The sequence below is a fragment of the Pinus tabuliformis genome, chromosome 1_2, assembly GCF_031772625.1.
Source record: "Pinus tabuliformis cultivar Carrire ecotype Pingquan chromosome 1_2, CPIR1, whole genome shotgun sequence".
NCBI lineage: Eukaryota > Viridiplantae > Streptophyta > Pinopsida > Pinales > Pinaceae > Pinus > Pinus tabuliformis.
In genome coordinates, this window is record NC_142298.1 from 1,194,072,800 (window position 1) to 1,194,092,908 (window position 20,109).

Below are 20,109 nucleotides of genomic sequence, written 5' to 3' on the forward strand. Positions count from 1 at the left end.
ACTACACTACCTAGTTTGGAAAGCTACGCGATTTCAGGACTGCGTGAAGCAACGAAGTGTCACAGGGTCCGCGATAGTGCGAAGACAGCAGCGCTAACACACAAGTCCACCGGAAAGTGGTCGTTAAAGTCACTATTCATGATTTGATGGTCGGTTTGAGGCCAAATGGAGTGGGTGGTAGGCATTTAAGGCAAACTTTATGGACTAGATTCTGGAAAATCTGCCGCCAGTCTAGCATTAATGGGCCGAATATGGGGGGAACGGTCGAATTTGAATTCAAAAGGCCTTATAAATTACAAGTGGTTGTCCAATAGAAAACACTTGGAAATTTGAGAATTGAGTTGTTGCGCGCTCAAGTATACATGAACTGAGACCTATTCGAGACTCTGAAAGCGAATTCATTATTTGAGCAACTACGAGAGACAATGCAAGAATTGTGGAATAGCACTATGTCAGCACCACCAGAAGCCATGGACACACAAGTAGTGATAGATAAAGAATCCGCGCAGGAAATTGCGGTAGTAGAAGCACCAGAGAGCGGCAAAATAATAGTTGAGGTCCCTAAATCACCCAGAACACTGAGACCTCGGGAGATGCTCTACCTCTTGCAAAATGGAGTCACCGTGGAACTCGGGTCCTCGGAGAGTCGTGCTCTACAGGTGATGAGCGAGTAGCACATGAACATTGAGCAATTGGGCCTGCAACGCAATGAGGCAGTGGAGAAGAACAAGCAAATAATGCAGGTAGTGGAGGAAGCCTGTCGAATGGTCACGGAGTTGGAAATTCAGGCAGAAGAACCGGTGGAGGCACACGTCCGCAAGTTAGGCACAAGGGTGCATGATGCTCAAGTAGATATGGCTAGGGTTCAGCTGGAGCTTAACCTGCAGATCGCAGAATTGCAGTTGAAGGCGCAGCCTTCAACTTTGCCAGAAGTCAGGGAACAGCATACCACCGCTGTTACAACAGCAGTAGCGGCAGTTGATTGTGCAGTGGCAGACTGCATGTAACTGTTTGAACAATCATTCAAGGTCCTAACCACCCTGTAGGAGGACCCGAATATAGAGTGCTTGGAGACAGAGGCGTGTGAGCTATAGCAAAGGTATGACGAGGTAAAAGGGACCACGCAGACGGTTGCCCTTACACAGAGGCTCGTACAGATGCAGGAGCCAAAGGCACTCAAGGAACAGGTGGATGCCGCTCGGCATAAAGAAGCAGTCTTAGAAGCATGCCTAAAGCCATGGATAGACGAGGCTTACACGATCAAAGCCTCCATTGAAGGAAAGATCGTGAAACTACAGGCAGCGCAGCAGAAGATTCAAAGTAGCAGTTCAGTAGCACTCACTGAACAACGAATGGAAGAAGTCCAGAAGGTGGCCGCTCAATGCGTTGTCGACATTGCGGTGATCCAAACAGAGCTAGGAGGTATTCATGTTAAGATCTCCTCACCTATAGAGTGACTCGAGGGCAAGTCACGATGTTTGTGTTGGGGGCCTGTTGGGCGTGGGATCCCCCAAGGGAAGTTTTGGGGCTAAAAGCCCATATTTTGGTCAAATTTTGTAATCCAAATGTAAAAACTCCACATTTTGTGGTCGCGGAGCGCGTAGTTGTTGAAGAGTCATAGGGTTGTTTGCCCTTATTTTGAAACTGTAATGTCGGCTATAGAAGATCTACCGATGGTCCGCGGACCATGGGATTTTATAAATAGAGTCAAGCTCTAAGTAGTTAGAGGCAATAATTGAATAACTGAATCAAGCAAGATATGATGTATGAGAGATAGCTCTGAGTAGAAGTTTAAGTTTTGGGTCATAGCATAGGTAGAGGCTCTGTAGCTGAGTGCGCAGAGGCCTAGAAGTCCGCAGCTGAGTACGCAAGGCGGGTCGAATCTGTATATTGTTTGGAAGTATCAATAAAGAGAAGTATTCTACAATTTCTGCGTCTTTATTTCCTGTTTATACATCTAGTTATGTTTGGATATGAATTTCACTTGTAATTCTTATATGTTGCGCGAATATATATAATTGTGTTGGATAAGTGACCACAAGTAAGAACATCTATTTGCACGAAGCTAACTAAGATCTGTAATAAGACAAGATACTTAGCATAGTTTGGGAAATATCACATCTCGCTTCCCTAGCAACGCAAAAGTATATCAGCCCCTAGTCAGGGCTGTGCGAAATCCGATTGTATCCTTTTGTGAAGGTACTAAGGGTGGAACAGAGAGCTAAGCAACCTGCACGCAGGTACGTATAACTGGGATAAACCAACATCACAACCATCTCAAGGGTGCAGAAACTTGGTTCCGGCATCCCCCCATACTGCTTCCGATGAGACTTCAGTCCACGCTCCACAGGCTGATGCCAAAAGGGCCAGTAGTGTAGGAATTTTTTTGGCTAACGAACACTGAACCTGGTTCAGCCCCCCACAAGCCAACAAAATGTAAACATGAATATCACAAGAAAAAGAGAACAAAATATATAAGCTCAAAGTCAAAGAAAACCCCTCTAAGGGGAAAACCAAGAAAAATATATCTTCATATAGAATCAGATCAAATGAGATATCTAAGACCCATATCCAAAAAACAATTCCACCTCTAGATGCCAAAGTCAAGCCTTCCTTCTTTCCAACAGATCCATCAAGACTAACAACTAGAAATGTTATAAGGCTAAACTTCCACAAATTCTAGCTCAAGAAAAAATCATTTCTTTTAGATTTCGACCCTCCACTTCTTCATTGACCTCTCTGTGATATTTCAGACCACAATTGTTGTAGGGAAAAGTATCCAATACGGAATGACCCTATCCCACTCTAAGGGTGATAGTACCTCAGCAACAACTGAAAGCAAAGCTATCTAAGATTTCTTCTTTATGAAAGTAAAAGAGGAGAAAGGGATCCACTAACCGATGTCTTTCGCTTAATGTTTGATCCAACCTTCCCTCCTTGCTGCTTGCTCCCAGCTCCTTGCTCTTTCACTGGCCCAGCTACACAAAGATCCTGCAAGAGAACAAGAAAGGGAAACTACAAGAAGCATACATTCATAATTGATTCAAGGATTAGAATAAATCAAATATACAAGTATAACAATACATCATTGAGACACATGCATATAGAAGAACCTCAAATGCTTTATTAATGGAAGAAGTAAAGTTCTGAGAGTGTTACAACCATAAGAGGCCCAATCCAGCAACACCTCCCAGCAGAAAGAAATCTCCTCTTCACCTCCTTCAAAGCAATCACCCAATAGTTCTAACCTCAAACCAACAGCACTTCCTTGCATTCACAAAATTCCAGCCTCCTTAGACCTCATGAGAGAGCTCTATATATAGGAAAAAAGGAGAAAGGATGAGTCAGCTTGAGACTGGTGTGAAGCTGACTTGTGTCCTCTCCCACTTCAGTTAAACTTCAGTTCTTGAGTCCACTTGGAGATCCTTGCTTCCACTTGGATTTTTAGATCCTCTTACTCATCACAAGGCGAATTCCTTGATCCAAGTGTCATTTTGGAAGCTTCCTGGGCATTGACACCTTGAGAAAATGAGTGTGCCATTTGTCCAATCTCGCTCAGCGTAGGTAGCCTTCATTAGAGTTGACATTCAGCGCAGGTACAGAGAGGAGCAGTTGACATTCAGCGCAGATGCTCAGTGGAGCAGTTGACATGATCCCGAAATTGCTTGTTTTTTAGTGTTTTCAGGTGGAGAACAGATTTGAAGTGTTGTGGTTTGCTGACCTTGTTCCTCTAGGGGTAGGAACATCATGTTTAGGGACTTTGGATCCCTTAGATTATGGACATTTCATGCTTCATGCTGTAAGGCACAAAAATGTCTATAACAGATGCCCCCTAAAGTATGAGGTCGTTTATCGGGTGAAATGCTTTATCCAGAGGGTCCGAAGTTCATTCAATTGCTGAGAGGTGACCTGTAATTAGATACAATACAATACATTATTTTTCATTCTTCTTTCATGATCTAGCTGACGCGGGCATTCCCATGCTCAGCTTTATAAATTCATTTTGGTACATAGAACAGACGATCGTTTGATGGTAGACTGATAATTCTCTGCTGAAATTATCATCCTTTGAGTAGGATGATCATCTGCTGCAATGATGTACATGTCAAATGTTTTTATATTTCCTGAATATATATCGCAGCCCGGATGGATGAAACTAGATCCGGGGTCTTCAAACTCGTTCGATCTTCACTCTAAGTACAAGTCGATCCATGTGAGAATTGCGCTGAAGTCGAACATGGAAAGACATCGCTTGATTACCGGTCAATAATGTAAACCGTTAACAAGAGCGAGAGGAATCACCGATAATGATAATGACCCTCAAGGTACTGCAGTACAATTCACGTGGTGTGAATAAAGGACTTGGCGTCGAACATCACGCAAAATCTTTCGGTCGAAGGTCATTGATGTATACCTGTCGCCGGAAGTGAGAAACTTGCCATTGAGGCATGCAAGCTTCAAAGTACTGAGGGGGTTGTTCCTAGATCAACTTCTTGGATAATGAGCTGAAGTCGACAAGAAGCGATCCGTCAAAGGAGGGCCTTAATGAATCCCACATCAGTGACACGGAACGGAGCTAATGATTTTAGTGGAGGTGAAAAAAATCTGTGACATATGATTCAGGGTGGCGATCATGGGTGGATGAAGGATAATGTATGGCAGTGGATGGGACACGGTTGACTCTTTCTGAACGACATCCCTTGAACATATAACGACACTGATGTGATGGATCGGTAGCATTACCCCAAATAGATGGTGTGGTGAGGACCATGGTGATGAGACCGGTGAATGAAACAACCCAACCCGATGTGATACGGAGGACAAAGTGTCATGTTCAAGAGCGACTTGCTACCATTAAAGCTTTGAGGTTCTCCCAATTTTTCCCTAGTCATTTCTGACCAGTACCTCTTTATTTTTGTCAAGCTTGAGGAGGATAACATATGCTTGTTCTATAACCTGCCCTTTAGGCAAGCCCATCGCTATGTTTTAATGAGCCTAGCGATAGGGAAACTCATTCTCGTCTAAAGACAAGTTTGTCGCTATTTAATCATTTTAACGAGTCTAACGACAAGGAAAACTCGGTCCTTTTCATTTTTAGAGAGTCTGAAAAGGTACAGAAAGTTAACACCAAAATTCCTTTTTCGTCATCTAATCCCTTAAGTCCGAAAAAGTATAAAACAATACAAAAGGGATGAGTTTTCGATAGTTTTAACGAGCCGAACAAAACAAGCGCTCGATCTTTTTGTGCAATAATCCCTCAGGTCCAAAAAGATTAAAATCTAGAGGAGGGATAGCTCTTCCGGTCGTTTAATGAGCTGGAAGGCTAAAACTCGGCAAACTTTTCATATTTTACGAGTCAGATGAAAAGAGCTCAAAGAAGACTCATCTTTTGAGGAACGAGTGATAAACAGGGATAGCAGCAGATTCCAGGTACAGGTTGAAATTTTCAGTGTCACAAGGATGGCTAGGTGAAATCACTCTTCGCAGCTGTTCCTCAAAATGGGTAAAAAATCATATGGAGGTGAACGATCGGCCAAATGAACGGTGGAGGTGAGGCTGCAGAAACACGACCAAGGCTTTTATGGTTGATGGGTTACATTTACCAAGGTTATTTACCGGGATAGGTTCGTTTTTTAACGAGCTTGAACACTGCTCAAACTTATGTTTATTTTTTAACGAGCATGAACTATGCGCTAAAACTGCTCGGATCTTCTGTTTATTTTTTAACGAGCATGAAATTTATGCTAAAACTGCTCGATATACCAGTCATAAGATAAGAAATGTCTCCTGCAAGATTCCATTTTTTATAGAGCTCGCACCTCACATAAGCTATGCTCCTAATTTGGCAAATTGTGACCTTTGCCCCACATCCTTTCTTTATGCAAGTTAGGAAACGACTAATCCAAAAAGCAGATAAATAACTGCTCTTTGCTTGCACTCCAAAAGGTTTGCATGCCCCCAGGTATAAAGTATAATTTCAAGGCTGCCCCTACTTATCCGATAAAACATTTGTTTTAAAGGGTGAGGCTTACCTCTTTCTGGTTACCCAAAGATGGTTCTATTTGCTGCCGCAAACGAATCTCTTTCTTCGGCACTGTCTACCGAAATAGACAATGATGAGTGACTTTTGTCAAACAAGTAACCTTGACAAAAGAATCCTGTTCTATAACAACCCCTCTTCCAACCACGGACGGGGTACGGACTATTCATATTCTTTCGCGGAAATTCTACCCTATACCCAAGGTTTCTTCTGCCCAAAGCAGACCAGGATGCATGCCCCCTGGGTTCCAGTCCCATCTTTCCGAATCACTCGCACTCATCGGGAAGAAGGACTGGGGGTGGAGACATTTCTTGAGTGAAAAGACCATTGAGGGTTGGTATGTGACTATTTGCGATGCGTGATCCCGGAAATGAAAGTTGGTCTACGAGCTTGACCATTCTTCCTTCGTGTGGAAAACACATTACTCTAAAGAGTGAGGAGACTATAGCTCCCATGCAATATATATAGTCTCGTCCAAGGAGTAGGTTATAATCCAAGGGTCCTTGAACGACCATCACGTTCATTTGAACGGTCTTCCCTTTCAATGTAACAGGCACATTGGGGAGGATCCCTAACGGTCGACTGGTTCCTTTATCAAAACCCGAGAGATTTCTTATCTCAGGCAAAAGCGCCGGGGAACCCAGTCCTTTCCAAGCAATAGAGGAAAGGATACTCACAGATGCCCCTTCATCAATGATAATTCCAGCCATGACCATTCTGTATATTTGGACGATGATTCTGAATGGTATACTGGCTGGTAACCGGGGTCTGCCTAGTTGGTTCCAATCAAAGGACACAACCAGGTTGCTTGGTGGTGGGACCGAATACACAGCCGGATATGACCCTGACGATGTTCCTTCCTGCGATAAAGGAATGGGCGCATTGCCCTGATGCTCATCAGAGTCCGTGTTGATGAAAAGAATCTGGATGGTGTCATCCTTATTCTCTTCAGTGAGGGTGTCATTTGAAGATGAATCTTCAATGACGGTGTCATTTGAGGATGAAACCTCTGAAGGGAGAACCGGGTCAACTGCCGTATCGACCTTTAGACTTTCGTCTGGTCTGGATTCAGTAGGTTCATTTTCAATGACTGACACTTCAGCCGACCACTTGAGCGGGCCAGCTGGATTTTCAACCAACGAAGGACTTGGCACGAGTTTTTTGTATCCAGGAGGAAGTCTCAACGGTGAAACCGGACGATCTTCCAAAACTCTCTTCACTTCGTCTAAGAAGGGACAACGGTGGATGGCGTGATCGCCTTCGCACAGTCTGCAGGGGAATCTTGCTCCCCCTCTTTGTCTTGAACCTTCACTTTCGCTGGTTGACGGTAAGCAATCAACATGGCTATCAGAGGTTGATGCTCCCGAATTGTGCAATCGAGGGGACCAGTCCCTTAGTATCCGGGGAATACAGGGAAAATCTCTATGGAAGTGGTCTCCTCTACATATGACACATGGCGATTTAGGCCTGGTCTGTGCTGTGTGTGGATTTTTGTCAGATGTCTTTTGCTTGCCCCCAGTCGCCTTAGGCTCCTTCTTCTTCTTCTCTCTCTTCTTCTTCTCCTTCTTCTCCATGGGAGCTTGGCTTTTGCCGGCTCTACCTTGCGAAGATGAAGGATTGGAGGAAGAGTTATAGGAAGTTGAAGGCTGGTGGGCAGCTCTAGACTCATCTAACTGTTGACTCGACTGTTCAGGAATCATGGTGTTCTGAACTACACTGGTTGAGAATAGCCAAACTGGCAGGCCAATTGTCAGTCCTGGAAGCGACAATGTGGCCATGTGGGGTGCACCAACTTCTCCCCAAGAGGAGAAAGGACTAGGATTTCCATCATGTGGAATTCCTTGGTTGGGGCGTTCCATGTTCTCAACCTAAAGATCAACGCGGGAATAGGAGGTGATTATGTTCCGTTTAAAATAAATTTTATAACGACGCTTTAGACACAACTTGCTTTTTCACTTTTTAAGAGTCGAGAAAAAGCTAAAGATGACTCTAGTCTCCTTCGATGTTTTAACGAGCCTGAAGTGACAAATGCTCGGATGGACTTTTTCAGTTATAGAGTTTGAAAAAGGCCAAAAGAAACTACTCTGGAGTTCTAGGCAGAGGGTGTGCCAAACCTTTCGCGAAACCACAGAATACGTTTTACGGTACGGGTGGTCGATCTTCGTGAATGCTGTGTTCACTGCATCGCGACCAGTAGGGCGGCCGACACGGCTTCCTATGGATAAAGGCTTTGCTCCTATAGGGGTCTCCCAATATATACGCGACGGTACGTGGGAGCACAAGTCCATATCGATACTTATCGCTTCACCATGGAGGAATCACCCAACCACTCAACGCTAAGATATCATGTTTAACAACGCCGGAACACGTCTCTAGCTTAGACCTCTATGTGTTTGCGTTATGTTTCAATGCGTTGTTATGTAAATTCAATTTATTTTAAGGTTGATCTTGTTTAGCAGTTTGCCTTTATGGATCACCACGAGATGTATAGTAACACTCCTAAATGCAGTCTAAGATGATAAGCAAGCTTTTCAATCTTTCAACTTTGAAAATCTTAACTACTGAGGGAAAAGAAAGACATCATCTTTTCACACAGATCATAGAGCACACACTAATGCACTTTTCCCTAAATCAACATGCAAGCTGTCAAAATGCACATGCACAATGCAGGTATTTCTTTTCTCTTTCTTAATGTTGATGTATTACAAAAAGAAAGCTGTTGTATAATTTTGAATTCAATTTCAAGTGAAAGCAAACAAGCTTGTCGAAAATCAAAAGACACCTTAAGATTTACTTGTTTCGACACAAGAAATATGTAAATTTAAACCATATGACGAAAGCAAAAGCTCAATCAATCAGCTATGAACAGCAAACAAGCTAACTCTCAAGATCAGAAAGACACCTATCACAGGTCTAGATCTAAGAGGCCACAGCAAGACTAGTTCACTTTCATTATGGGAAACTGTAAATAATGTAAGAAATACACAAAGAACAAACACAATTTCTTTATACAACCGAGGCGGAATAGTGGCAAGGAAAGTTGGTTTCAGATAGGTACATTGACTGGTAACAGGCTGCAAAAACAAGGGTGAAAACAGGGCAAGAAACAGCAGGAAACCCCAGTAGCACAAGGCAAGACTGGTTCAGCGCAGGTGGTACACTGTCAGTTTGACATTTAGCGCAGGTAGCCCCTTCGGGAACTGCGCTGAAATGCAGACAGCCTTCACTGCACTTGCGTTGAAGAACGAAACTTTCGTTTCTCTTGGTTTCCGGGTCACAGATTGCTCAAAAATTCACAGTTTTTGGCCAAATCAAAAGCTATCAGTCAAGTACACACTAAGGGATGAAAAGGAGGATGAAAAGATATCACTAAGAACTTATCAGATTCCTTGTGGAGCAGCTCTTCAAATCATAAACTTGCCCAGAAACTGAGCTAGAGTAGCTGCCCTCTACTTTGCATTTGAAAGATCCAAATGCAGTTCGATTCGGTACTCCCCGTGTTTAGGAAATGAATAGCTAAAACACAAACAACCAACAAGATACGATCCCCAGTGGAGTCGCCAGTTTGTTGTAGGGAAAAGTATCCAATACAGAATGACCCTATCCCACTCTAAGGGTGATAGTACCTCAGCAACAACTGAAAGCAAAGCTATCTAAGATTTCTTCTTTATGAAAGTAAAAGAGGAGAAAGGGATCCACTAACCGATGTCTTTCGCTTAATGTTTGATCAAACCTTCCCTCCTTGCTGCTTGCTCCCAGCTCCTTGCTCTTTCACCGGCCCAGCTACACAAAGATCCTGCAAGAGAACAAGAAAGGGAAACTACAAGAAGCATACATTCATAATTGATTCAAGGATTAGAATAAATCAAATATACAAGTATAACAATACATCATTGAGACACATGCATATAGAAGAACCTCAAATGCTTTATTAATGGAAGAAGTAAAGTTCTGAGAGTGTTACAACCATAAGAGGCCCAATCCAGCAACACCTCCCAGCATAAAGAAATCTCCTCTTCACCTCCTTCAAAGCAATCACCCAATAGTTCTAACCTCAAACCAACAGCACTTCCTAGCATTCACAAAATTCCAGCCTCCTTAGACCTCATGAGAAAGCTCTATATATAGGAAAAAAGGAGAAAGGATGAGTCAGCTTGAGACTGGTGTGAAGCTGACTTGTGTCCTCTCCCACTTCAGTTAAACTTCAGTTCTTGAGTCCACTTGGAGATCCTTGCTTCCACTTGGAGTTTTAGATCCTCTTACTCATCACAAGGCGAATTCCTTGATCCAAGTGTCATTTTGGAAGCTTCCTGGGCATTGACACCTTGAGAAAATGAATGTGCCATTTGTCCAATCTCGCTCAGTGCAGGTAGCCTTCATTAGAGTTGACATTCAGTGCAGGTACAGAGAGGAGCAGTTGACATTCAGCGCAGATGCTCAGTGGAGCAGTTGACATGATCCCGAAATTGCTTGTTTTTGAGTGTTTTCAGGTGGAGAACAGATTTGAAGTGTTGTCGTTTGCTGACCTTGTTCCTCTAGGGGTAGGAACATCATGTTTAGGGACTTTGGATCCCTTAGATTATGGACATTTCATGCTTCATGCTGTAAGGCACAAAAATGTCTATAACAACAATCCACCAAGTGTGTGTGTAAAAATGAGCTCCATCTTCCCTCTATTTATATAGTTCTTAGGGGTTGTGAATAGACATGTCCATTGGGGCTGACTTGGCATTCATAGGGATTTCTGACCCAAAATTACATTTTTTTTTCCTTTTTCTTTACAATAGGTCCAAGGAGGATTTTGACTCTTTGACTCAAAAATCTAGAAGCATGAAGAACATGCTTATCTAGAAAAATAAAAATAATTTTTCTTTTTTCTTTTCTTTTGATTTTGACATAAAATATATAATGGTACAAATTATGAAGACCAAACTTAGTTACATTCTTTAACACACCCTCTTAACTAGGGAGGTATTCATAATGGTACACCCAGTACAAGGATGCTCTCAAAATGAAATATTCTCATAAGAGTCAGATTGATAAGTCATCTTTAAGCGTCAACATCATAACCAACATTTTCAACATAGTAAGGCCTTTAATTGATAGAAGTAGAGCTTACAATGTTGGTTATCAAGGCTTAGAGAGGTACTAGGTATGTCCTTTTAGGACTATTCTTTTCTTGTATTTATAATCCTTAAAGAATATCGGTCCTCTTCGACCACTCTTGGCTTGGATACTTGTCCAATCCTCAATTCTTGTTGGTCCACTTCCTATATTGGGATATTTATCGTCAAGGAGTACCAGCCTCAGATGTTGTCCAATCCTCTAGACCTCTTTCTCCCTTCACAACGTTCACTAGACGTGTTATCCATGATAACCCCTAGAAATAATTTTTAGTTTGATTAGTCATTTTAGATATGGTTTTTATGTTTAGGTTCATGTGAAAGTTGTCATATGGTACATTTAGTGGTTGATAGGGTCATCATAAAAGAGGATAAAGTATATCAAAAGGATCAAACTACATTCGAAAAGGAGAATTTCATCACCACTTCTCTTTGCATCTATCTCCTGCTTTTCTGAAAGAGGTTGTTGTGATTTTCAATTGGAGATTAAACAAGGAAGAACAGGTCCATTTTAAATTGCTTTGGAGAAAATCCCATATTCTCTAAAACCCATTTCTTTCACATATCCCATTTCATCCTTTGTTTTTAAACTCTAGCGATTTCCATTCATTATTAATATTTTAACTCTAGTCGCAGTAACCCATTTTAAACTCTAGCTGCATCCCATTTAACACTAAGAAACCATGTCGAAGCCCCTTTTTATGGGCTGGGAACCACAAATCATATAACATAAATCAAGTCGCCCATCTCCCCTTCCATTTTACGATTGCGATATCACATATCACAAAGTCCAAGTCCCATCACCACTCATTCGCCTGTTGATTGTGATAAATCCCACTGATTGCGATGTTTCCTCCCCCACCAATTGCGATATCGGAATCAGGGATCACACAAGTCATGAGTCCCTCCTCCACCGAAGTCCCTTCCGACTTGCAACTGAAATGAACCCGAAAAGTTATGTACTGTGGTTTTTAAAAAATTTAGGTCTGACATATCGGGAAATCACCATAAATCAGTGTTAAAGCTCCCTTTCCCTTTCCTATGGCGATATGCAAAGTCCTGGTTCCAGATGCGATATTTTATGTGACATGTTTTATTAAATTTTCGTGTCTAGACTTTCAGTAAAAACTATGAAACTTGGAAAAAGGCCCTCCCTTGTATTGCAATTGCGATAACAACAGGCCCAGATCAACGACCTAGATTGAATTGGTCCAAATCAGCAAGCCTAGATCAATGAGCATCAAATCATCCATTTCGACTCTACTCAGAGGACAACAAGGGTATTTTCTATGTATATCCAACAGCGCAACCATCAAACAAAATACAAAAAAAATAGGGACAACAATTCATAATAGCCAACTCATCAAGATAGTCAGAAAAAGGGAAATTTAATTGATGTCTATCAACAGGTTGAAGATGTAATGACACTCCAGCAAATCTAGCATGCAGTTGGCTTCAGTTATCTACATCAACAGAAAGTGGTTATAGTTTTAAAGCTAGTAAATTCCCAATTGATCTCCAACTATTGTAAAACAGAAAATCCCTATGAGGACTCTGTTAGTTAGAAGATAAATAAGAATACATCTCTAGAATAGTGGATTCAAATTGGCCCAGGTGGAAAGATATGTAAAGAGATCTTTTCTCTATAAATAAGTAGGTTTTCAACTTTGAGAAGGGTTGAAGGAGAGTGTGAAGAACTGACCTTTTTTAATATTTTGATCCTTTAATAGAACATCAGAAACAACTCTATTTTTGTACCTGAGATTCCTGTCATGGCTTTTATGGGTTTTTATCATGTTGTTTCAAGTTTTACATAGTATCTTGATTCCCTGGAAATCTTGTCAAACTGTTCCAATTTCCTTCATTTACTGTGTATGACTGTGGATGTTCATTTGTATCAGTTTCAAAGCTATAGATGCCTCAGCTTCCATTAAACATTTTTGTTGACCATAATTTGTTGTAATTTGACTCCATGCCCAATGGTGACAGTCATCACACTTTTCTTCCCTTGAAAAATCACAAAAAGATATCAGAGTTAGTCATCTATTGTTTGAATTGTTTCAAGAAGATTTGATAAACATTTGAGAGAGCCCTCTCAAATTGGAAGGACTAACCTCCAGTTCAAGTGGTCCAAAATAGTTACACTAGGTTAAAGGTTGAAACATCCCAATTCTTTCTAGCCCAATGATAACAAGACGTAAGGCTGCTAGTCCCGGCCTAGTGCATGGCACATGAAGAAGAGAATATAATGTTGATCATAACTTCCTCTCAGCCAGAGACGGGATCCTCATTCTCTTGATCATGGAATAGATCCTTGTTCCTTCTTGAACATTTTAAGTAGACTTCTTATTCCCTCTCAGAGAATAGAGGAGATTCCTTACTTCCTTTCAACTAGGAAGAAATAACCATAAGTTCTATAGTGTGTCTTGATTAATACATCAACTACTAGTTCTTCATGGATATCTTCAAATATCTACATGGCTCCTCCTTTCCATTGTATCTCATCATATTGAGATTTTGTAATGGAGCCAAAATTTATTTTGTGATAGGGTTAAGGCCATCAACATTTCATATCACTTTCCTCTATGCATCATCACCAAAGGCATTATATTGAGGAAATAAAGGTAGATCTCAATCATAGCTTCCTTTAATCATGAAAGTGATATTCATTATTATCAAAACATCAGTTTATCCTTTTCTATTTCTAACTTTCAATCCCAAGATGATATAGAAATATTGAACATGTAATTCTTTACAGATTACCACAACCATCCACTCAATCCATGTATTCTTTGAGTTGATTTCTTAACTGTCATTATGAACTTCTGTAACATTCTTCTAGGTAGCAAAACCAAATACCAACCAGATAACCAATATTAAAACATTATGATTACCTAAACATGATGGCCTCTTGCCAAGTTCTTCTTACTTGTTTTATTTTAGATCAACATCCTTTTGCACGGTCCACCTTTGTACTATACAAAAATAATTTCTCCATGCTTTCACTTTTCAATTAAAGTGCCCACATAATGAACTAATAAACAAACAACACTATCTTCTTCCTTAGAGTTGTCATTGTCAACTATCTCTTTCTTCAGGGGACAATATTTGATGTTGATCAATATCATCAAACATACTCTCCTTCCAACCTCTTCACAAGCTTTTACAATATGCATTACCAAGGAGCCAAGTCATATCCCATGCAAATCATCAATATCAAATTTTCCAAATAATAACATCCTCTAGTTAGAGTGTCATGTCAAAATCTCCTACTTTCTCCCTCTAAAGTCAACATTCCTTTGCATGTTTAATATTCATATTGAAACAAGATTCTTCTTTATCTTTCAATTATTAATGAGTTCTAATAATGAACTCATCACCCAGAAGTCTCTGTCAAGGTCCTTACAGTTCCCTCTTTTCATCATACTCATCATTTTCAAGGAGTCATCGATAAGAATGAGTATTTCTTTCCTTTTTTCTTCCATCCTTCTCATATTTCTTCCTCTATTATGTACTTACAATTTTCAACGACAAGTACAAGAAAGCAAAATATACAAAGAAAAGAGCATGATGTAAATTATGTTAATCAATTCTCTGACCTAGCACCCTGTAACTTCCCCTTCCACATTTACCCAAATTTACAAGCTCTCTAGGGTAAACATGATATGAGTGTCATTATCACATGACCTGACCTCCAAGTTTAAGTTATGGAAGTGGGGACGAAAATCAACAACTTCATTAACATCCCTCAAAGACCACAAACCACTCAAAAGGCTACAAGCCACCCCAGGTGGTCAATCCCTAATCTAGAACCATTTTTCTCTGACCTAGCACCCCAAATGCACACACAAAAAGTAAAGAGTGTGGTTATGAGGCCCCAATTGCATGCAAAATCCTTACTCCATGTGGTTATGGCCTAAATCCTAAATTTTAGTACCAATAGTTCTGAGATTTAAGCCACTTTTTCAGGCTAGCCTTCAAACCATTGCCCAAAACTGCATGTAACCTTCCAAAATCATAAATTGCATTATGGCAATGCCAAAAATTCAAACTTGAATCCAGAAATTGACCTAGATTCCCTAATCTATAATAAACATTTCGTCAAACATATGGAAAACATGTATGATACATGTCATGAATGTATATATAATCATAAACGGATAGTCTTCAGCTGAGAATCACCAAGAAGACTCTAAGCCCTCTCTAGATAGCTTCCATAACAATTGTTAGTCCATGCATTCATTGACCAATCAATAAGCTATCAAACAAGTCATGAGCCATAGATAGATTACATCAAATAACAAACAAATAACTAGCATAGAAACCATGGCAAATTAGACATAATGTCAACATGATAACTAGTACAAGTACTCATAAATCACCATAGGAAAAATATATCTTATTAATATATGAAATTCCAACCAAGTCAAGGACTTCCACGCACCACCCAACCATAGATTGGTCTGAACTAAATATTTCTTTCAACCAATCACCCCTCGCCATATTCAAAGAACGAATGTGGGATCTCATGGAATAAACCAAGAAAAATCCAACCAGGGCTTCTAGAGGCCAAACCACCTCAATTTTTTGAAAATCACTAACATCAACCAAATTCATCTCTACCCAAGCTATCCAGGGCTCTAGGAACTAGTAACTCAACCCACAACCTTCTAGGGCTCCAGAGTGTTTCTTCCAACCATGGCTCCAGTGATTAGTAACTCAACCCACAATGGCTCTAGAGCATTTTCCCCAACCTACGACAATTCCAGAGCATTTGTTTTAACCCATAGCCATCGGGAACTTGAGAACCAATTATAAAAACAAGTGGAAAACCCAAACCACCATGGCTATCCAGGAAATGGAAAGGCAAGGTTGAAACTATTATCACTCCAGGAAAATATCCATGCCAATGAAAACATATAACTAGAAAATCACATGCATATACCATGCATCCAAACATTAGCAAGGAAACCACACATGCAACCTATTACCTACAAAGAAATCTAGTTGTAGTTGTTGATCCAAATGTTTCCTTGTGCTTCCTTACTTTCCTTTTCCTTCTTTCTCTAAATCTAAGTGAACACTAGAGTTCTCCAAGAATTCTCCAATAATACTCTAAGTGTGCAAGAGTGTATGAGAGAGTGAATGAAAGTAGTGCTCCACCACAAAACTGTTAAAAAACTAGCAATTGTTTCTCTGAAGCCATTTTATCATTGATGCCTCTATTTTCTTCATTTTCCTTCATTTTCCCTCTATTTTTCCTTACATTCATATTTGTGTCCCTTTAACTTCATTTTCTCGTATTTTCCTTTATTTTCATAAATAAATACCAATTATTGCCTCTTTTCCTTTGCCAATGCCTTTGCCAATTTCCATAGCCATTATTAATCACAAGAGATGCCCACTATAATGGTTTTCCTAACATTTAGCTTGGAATACATGTCCCATGACCTTGGTCTTATTTTATTTACATGGAAAATAAACCAAGGGTTGTTACAAGCCTTGACTAACATATATCCAATAGTCCTTAGATTTATTAACATAAAACTAGTATTACATATAATCGGTATTTAACCCACAATAAGTGTACCTGGTTATATGTAATACTGGTTATATGTAAATGCATATTGTTTATATACCCCATTATATTGTATGATTATTCAGAGAATACAAAAGCCAGGATAGCTATCTTCAATCTCAAGGGAAAAGTGGATATCTAGTGGGAAGATGTGAAGCATTTCAGAGGCATCAAGACAAAGGAGTTGAGTTGGCATGACTTTAAAAGACTCTTCAAAAAGAAGAACTTGTTCAAGAGATATTACGATGGAAACGATAAGGATGTCTAGGAGCTAAAGATGGGTTCCATGATAGATGAAGAGTACAACATGAAGTTTCTAGAGTTGTTGAAGTATGTGCCATATCTTAAGGATGAGAAGACAAAGGTCCAAAGGTTCATCAATGGATTACCTTTAGCATTTAAGGATTAGATTGAACATTATGAGCCTCAATCATTAGAGGAAGTTATTGGGAAGTTGAAACATTGTAATGAGGAGTCTAAGCATAAGTCTAAGCCTAAGCGAGATTAGAAAGGTAATGATAAGACTAAAGGAAATTGGATTAGGAAGTGGGGAAGACCTAAAGATGTAGGTGATAAGGAGAATATAGCACCTTATAAGAAGTTCAATGCAGTTGACACATGACATGGATTTTAGCCTGAGGCACTTAACAAGGGAGATGGCAGGAATCCTTTACAGTGTTGGAGTTGTGGTGGAGAGCACTGCAGGAGACATTTTCCACAACATTAGGGTGTCAGACCTCATATTTATAGTGTTTAGGAGACATTGGGCAGAGTATTCCTCGGGTTTATGAAGCAGTGGATAATAGGTAGGATGATAAACATACATCATTTATTGAGATGGAAGGTAAGATTTGTGATCAAGTTATTTATATTTTGATTAATCTTGTATCTAACTATAGTTATATCAATCCCTACCTAGTGGATAAGTGTTTCTTGAATAAGGAATTGAATGCATAATATTGGTTAGTGTAGTTGGCTACAGGGAACAAGAGAAGAGTTCATCATTAGGTGCGATATTGTGCATTTGATTTGAATGTTATGTCTACATCAACACATCTAAATGTTCTCCCTTTGGGTTCATACAACATGCTTTTGGACATGGATTGGTTGTACATTCATTGGACTAAAGTGGACTACTATGACAAGACTATTGATTGTCTGGATGATGATGGGGAAAGACGAATCTTGTAGGGAAATAAGAAGCCTATATAAATGAGAATAGTTACAACTATGTAGGAAAAGCGCAGTTGCAAGAAAGGATGTGTATTATTTGCAGCCCATATTTCCAGTGACAAAGGGAAGGATGTTGAGGATGATGATATATTTAAGAGGTATCTTGTTTTGTCACAATTTCAAGATGTGTTTCGAGTAGATATTTCAAAGTTTCAACCTCATAAGTAAGTGGATTTATCTATTGAGTTGGTACCAAGAGTAGCACTATCATCTAAGGCACCTTACAGGATGAGCACTCCAGTGATGGTGGAATTGAAGGTACAACTTAAGGAAATCCTTGATAAGGGTTACATTGGGCCAAGTGTATTGCCTTGGGGTGCACCGGTGTTGTTTGTGAAGAAGAAGGATGGTACTCTTAGGTTGTGCATTGATTATAAGCAATTGAAAAAGGTGACTAGAAAGAATATGTATCCTTCGTTGTGGATTGACATTTACTTGATCAGTTGAAGGGAGCAACATTGTTTTCGAAGATTGATCTAAGATTAGGATATCATCAATTGCACGTCAAAAAGGAAGATATTTACAATACCACATTTCATACCATGTATGGGTATTATGAGTTTGTGGTGGTTCCTTTTGGTTTTACTAATGCTCCAGCTACTTTCATGTGTTTGATGAACAATGTGTTTCATCCTTATCTAGACAAGTTTGTGATATTGTTCATTGATAACATATTTATATATTCTAAGAATGAGGAAGAGCATGCAGAGCACCTGGCAACAATATTGATATTGTTGAGAGAACATCAGTTGTATTCCAATCTTAGCAAGTGCATTTTATTTCATACTGAAGTTAATTACTTGGCACATGTTATTTCCAAGGAAGGTATAGTAGTGGACCCAGAAAATATTAGAGCTATCATGGAGTGGCCAAATCCTAGAAATGTGGATGAGGTTTGATCATTCATGGGACTGACAAGTTATTATAGGAGTTTCATTAGGAAATTCTCACGAATTTCCTATCCTCTTACATATTTGTAGCGAAAAGTAAATAAATTTGAATGGACTGAGGAGTGTGCCTCTAGTTTGAGTAGTTGAAGAATTTTCCTACAAATGCTCTGGTTTTGAAGATTTCATACCATAATAATTAGATTTTGGTATGTACATATGCTTGCAAGAGAGGACTTGGTGGAGTCATGTTGCATGAAGGACATGTGATATGCTATGAGTCAATGAATTTAAATGAGCATGAGCAAAACTATGTGACTCATGATCTTGACTTGGCATCTATCATTCATGCATTGGAAATGTGGAGACATTATCTTCTTGGAAAAAAATTCATTTTGATGAGTGATCATAGTGGGTTAAGGTACTTGTTTGACCAAACTAATATGAATTCCATGCAAGCTAGATGGTTCGCTACCCTCATTGAGTTTGACTTTGAGATTAGATACATTATGGGTAAGGAGATTAGTGTTGAAGATGCTCTCAGTAGGAGAGTGTAAGTGAATCACACTGTAGTAGTGAGTTCTTATGGGGCACATTTGCAGGAGCATATCTTGCAGGCAGGACAAAATGATGACAGGTATCAATGGCTGAGGCACAAGTTGCAACAATAGGATGAAGGTGACAGGGATGAGGAGTATCACCTCACGATAGATGACTTGGTGGGATTCAGGAATAGGATGTATGTGTCAAACAACAATGAGCTCAAGAAGGTTATCTTGAGATATTTTCATGTCAAGTTGTATTTAGGTCACTCGGGATATCAGAAGACTCTAATAGGAGTTAAGAAGTTCTATCATTGGCCTAACTTGAAGAAATAAGTGGTTTTGTTTGTTGCGATATGCCTAGATTATCAACAAGTGAAAGTTGAGTGTCAACACCTAGTTGGTTTATTATAGCCTATTCCAATTCTAGAATGGAAATGGGAGGTAATTTCCATGGATTTCATTACAGGTTTTCTGATGACATTGAGACAACATGATTGCATCATGGTTGTGGTTAAAAAGTTGAGTAAGGTAACTCACTTCATTACAATGAAATCTAATAACTCAACTATCGAGGTAGCTCATATCTTCATCGGGAAGATAATGAGATTACATGGTGTTCCCAAGAAGATCATACTAGACAAATATGTTGAGCTCACTTCCAAGTTTTGGAAGGGGTTATTTTCAAATTTTGGGACAGATTTGG

The 20,109-nt window shown here is 39.8% G+C and overlaps 1 pseudogene; it reads left to right on the plus strand.

Annotated features, from left to right (window-relative positions):
- The first annotated feature begins 1,157 nt into the window (after positions 1-1,157).
- The window catches only part of LOC149210508 (enoyl-CoA delta isomerase 1, peroxisomal-like), a 51,545-nt pseudogene continuing 32,593 nt past the window's right edge, over positions 1,158-20,109 (plus strand).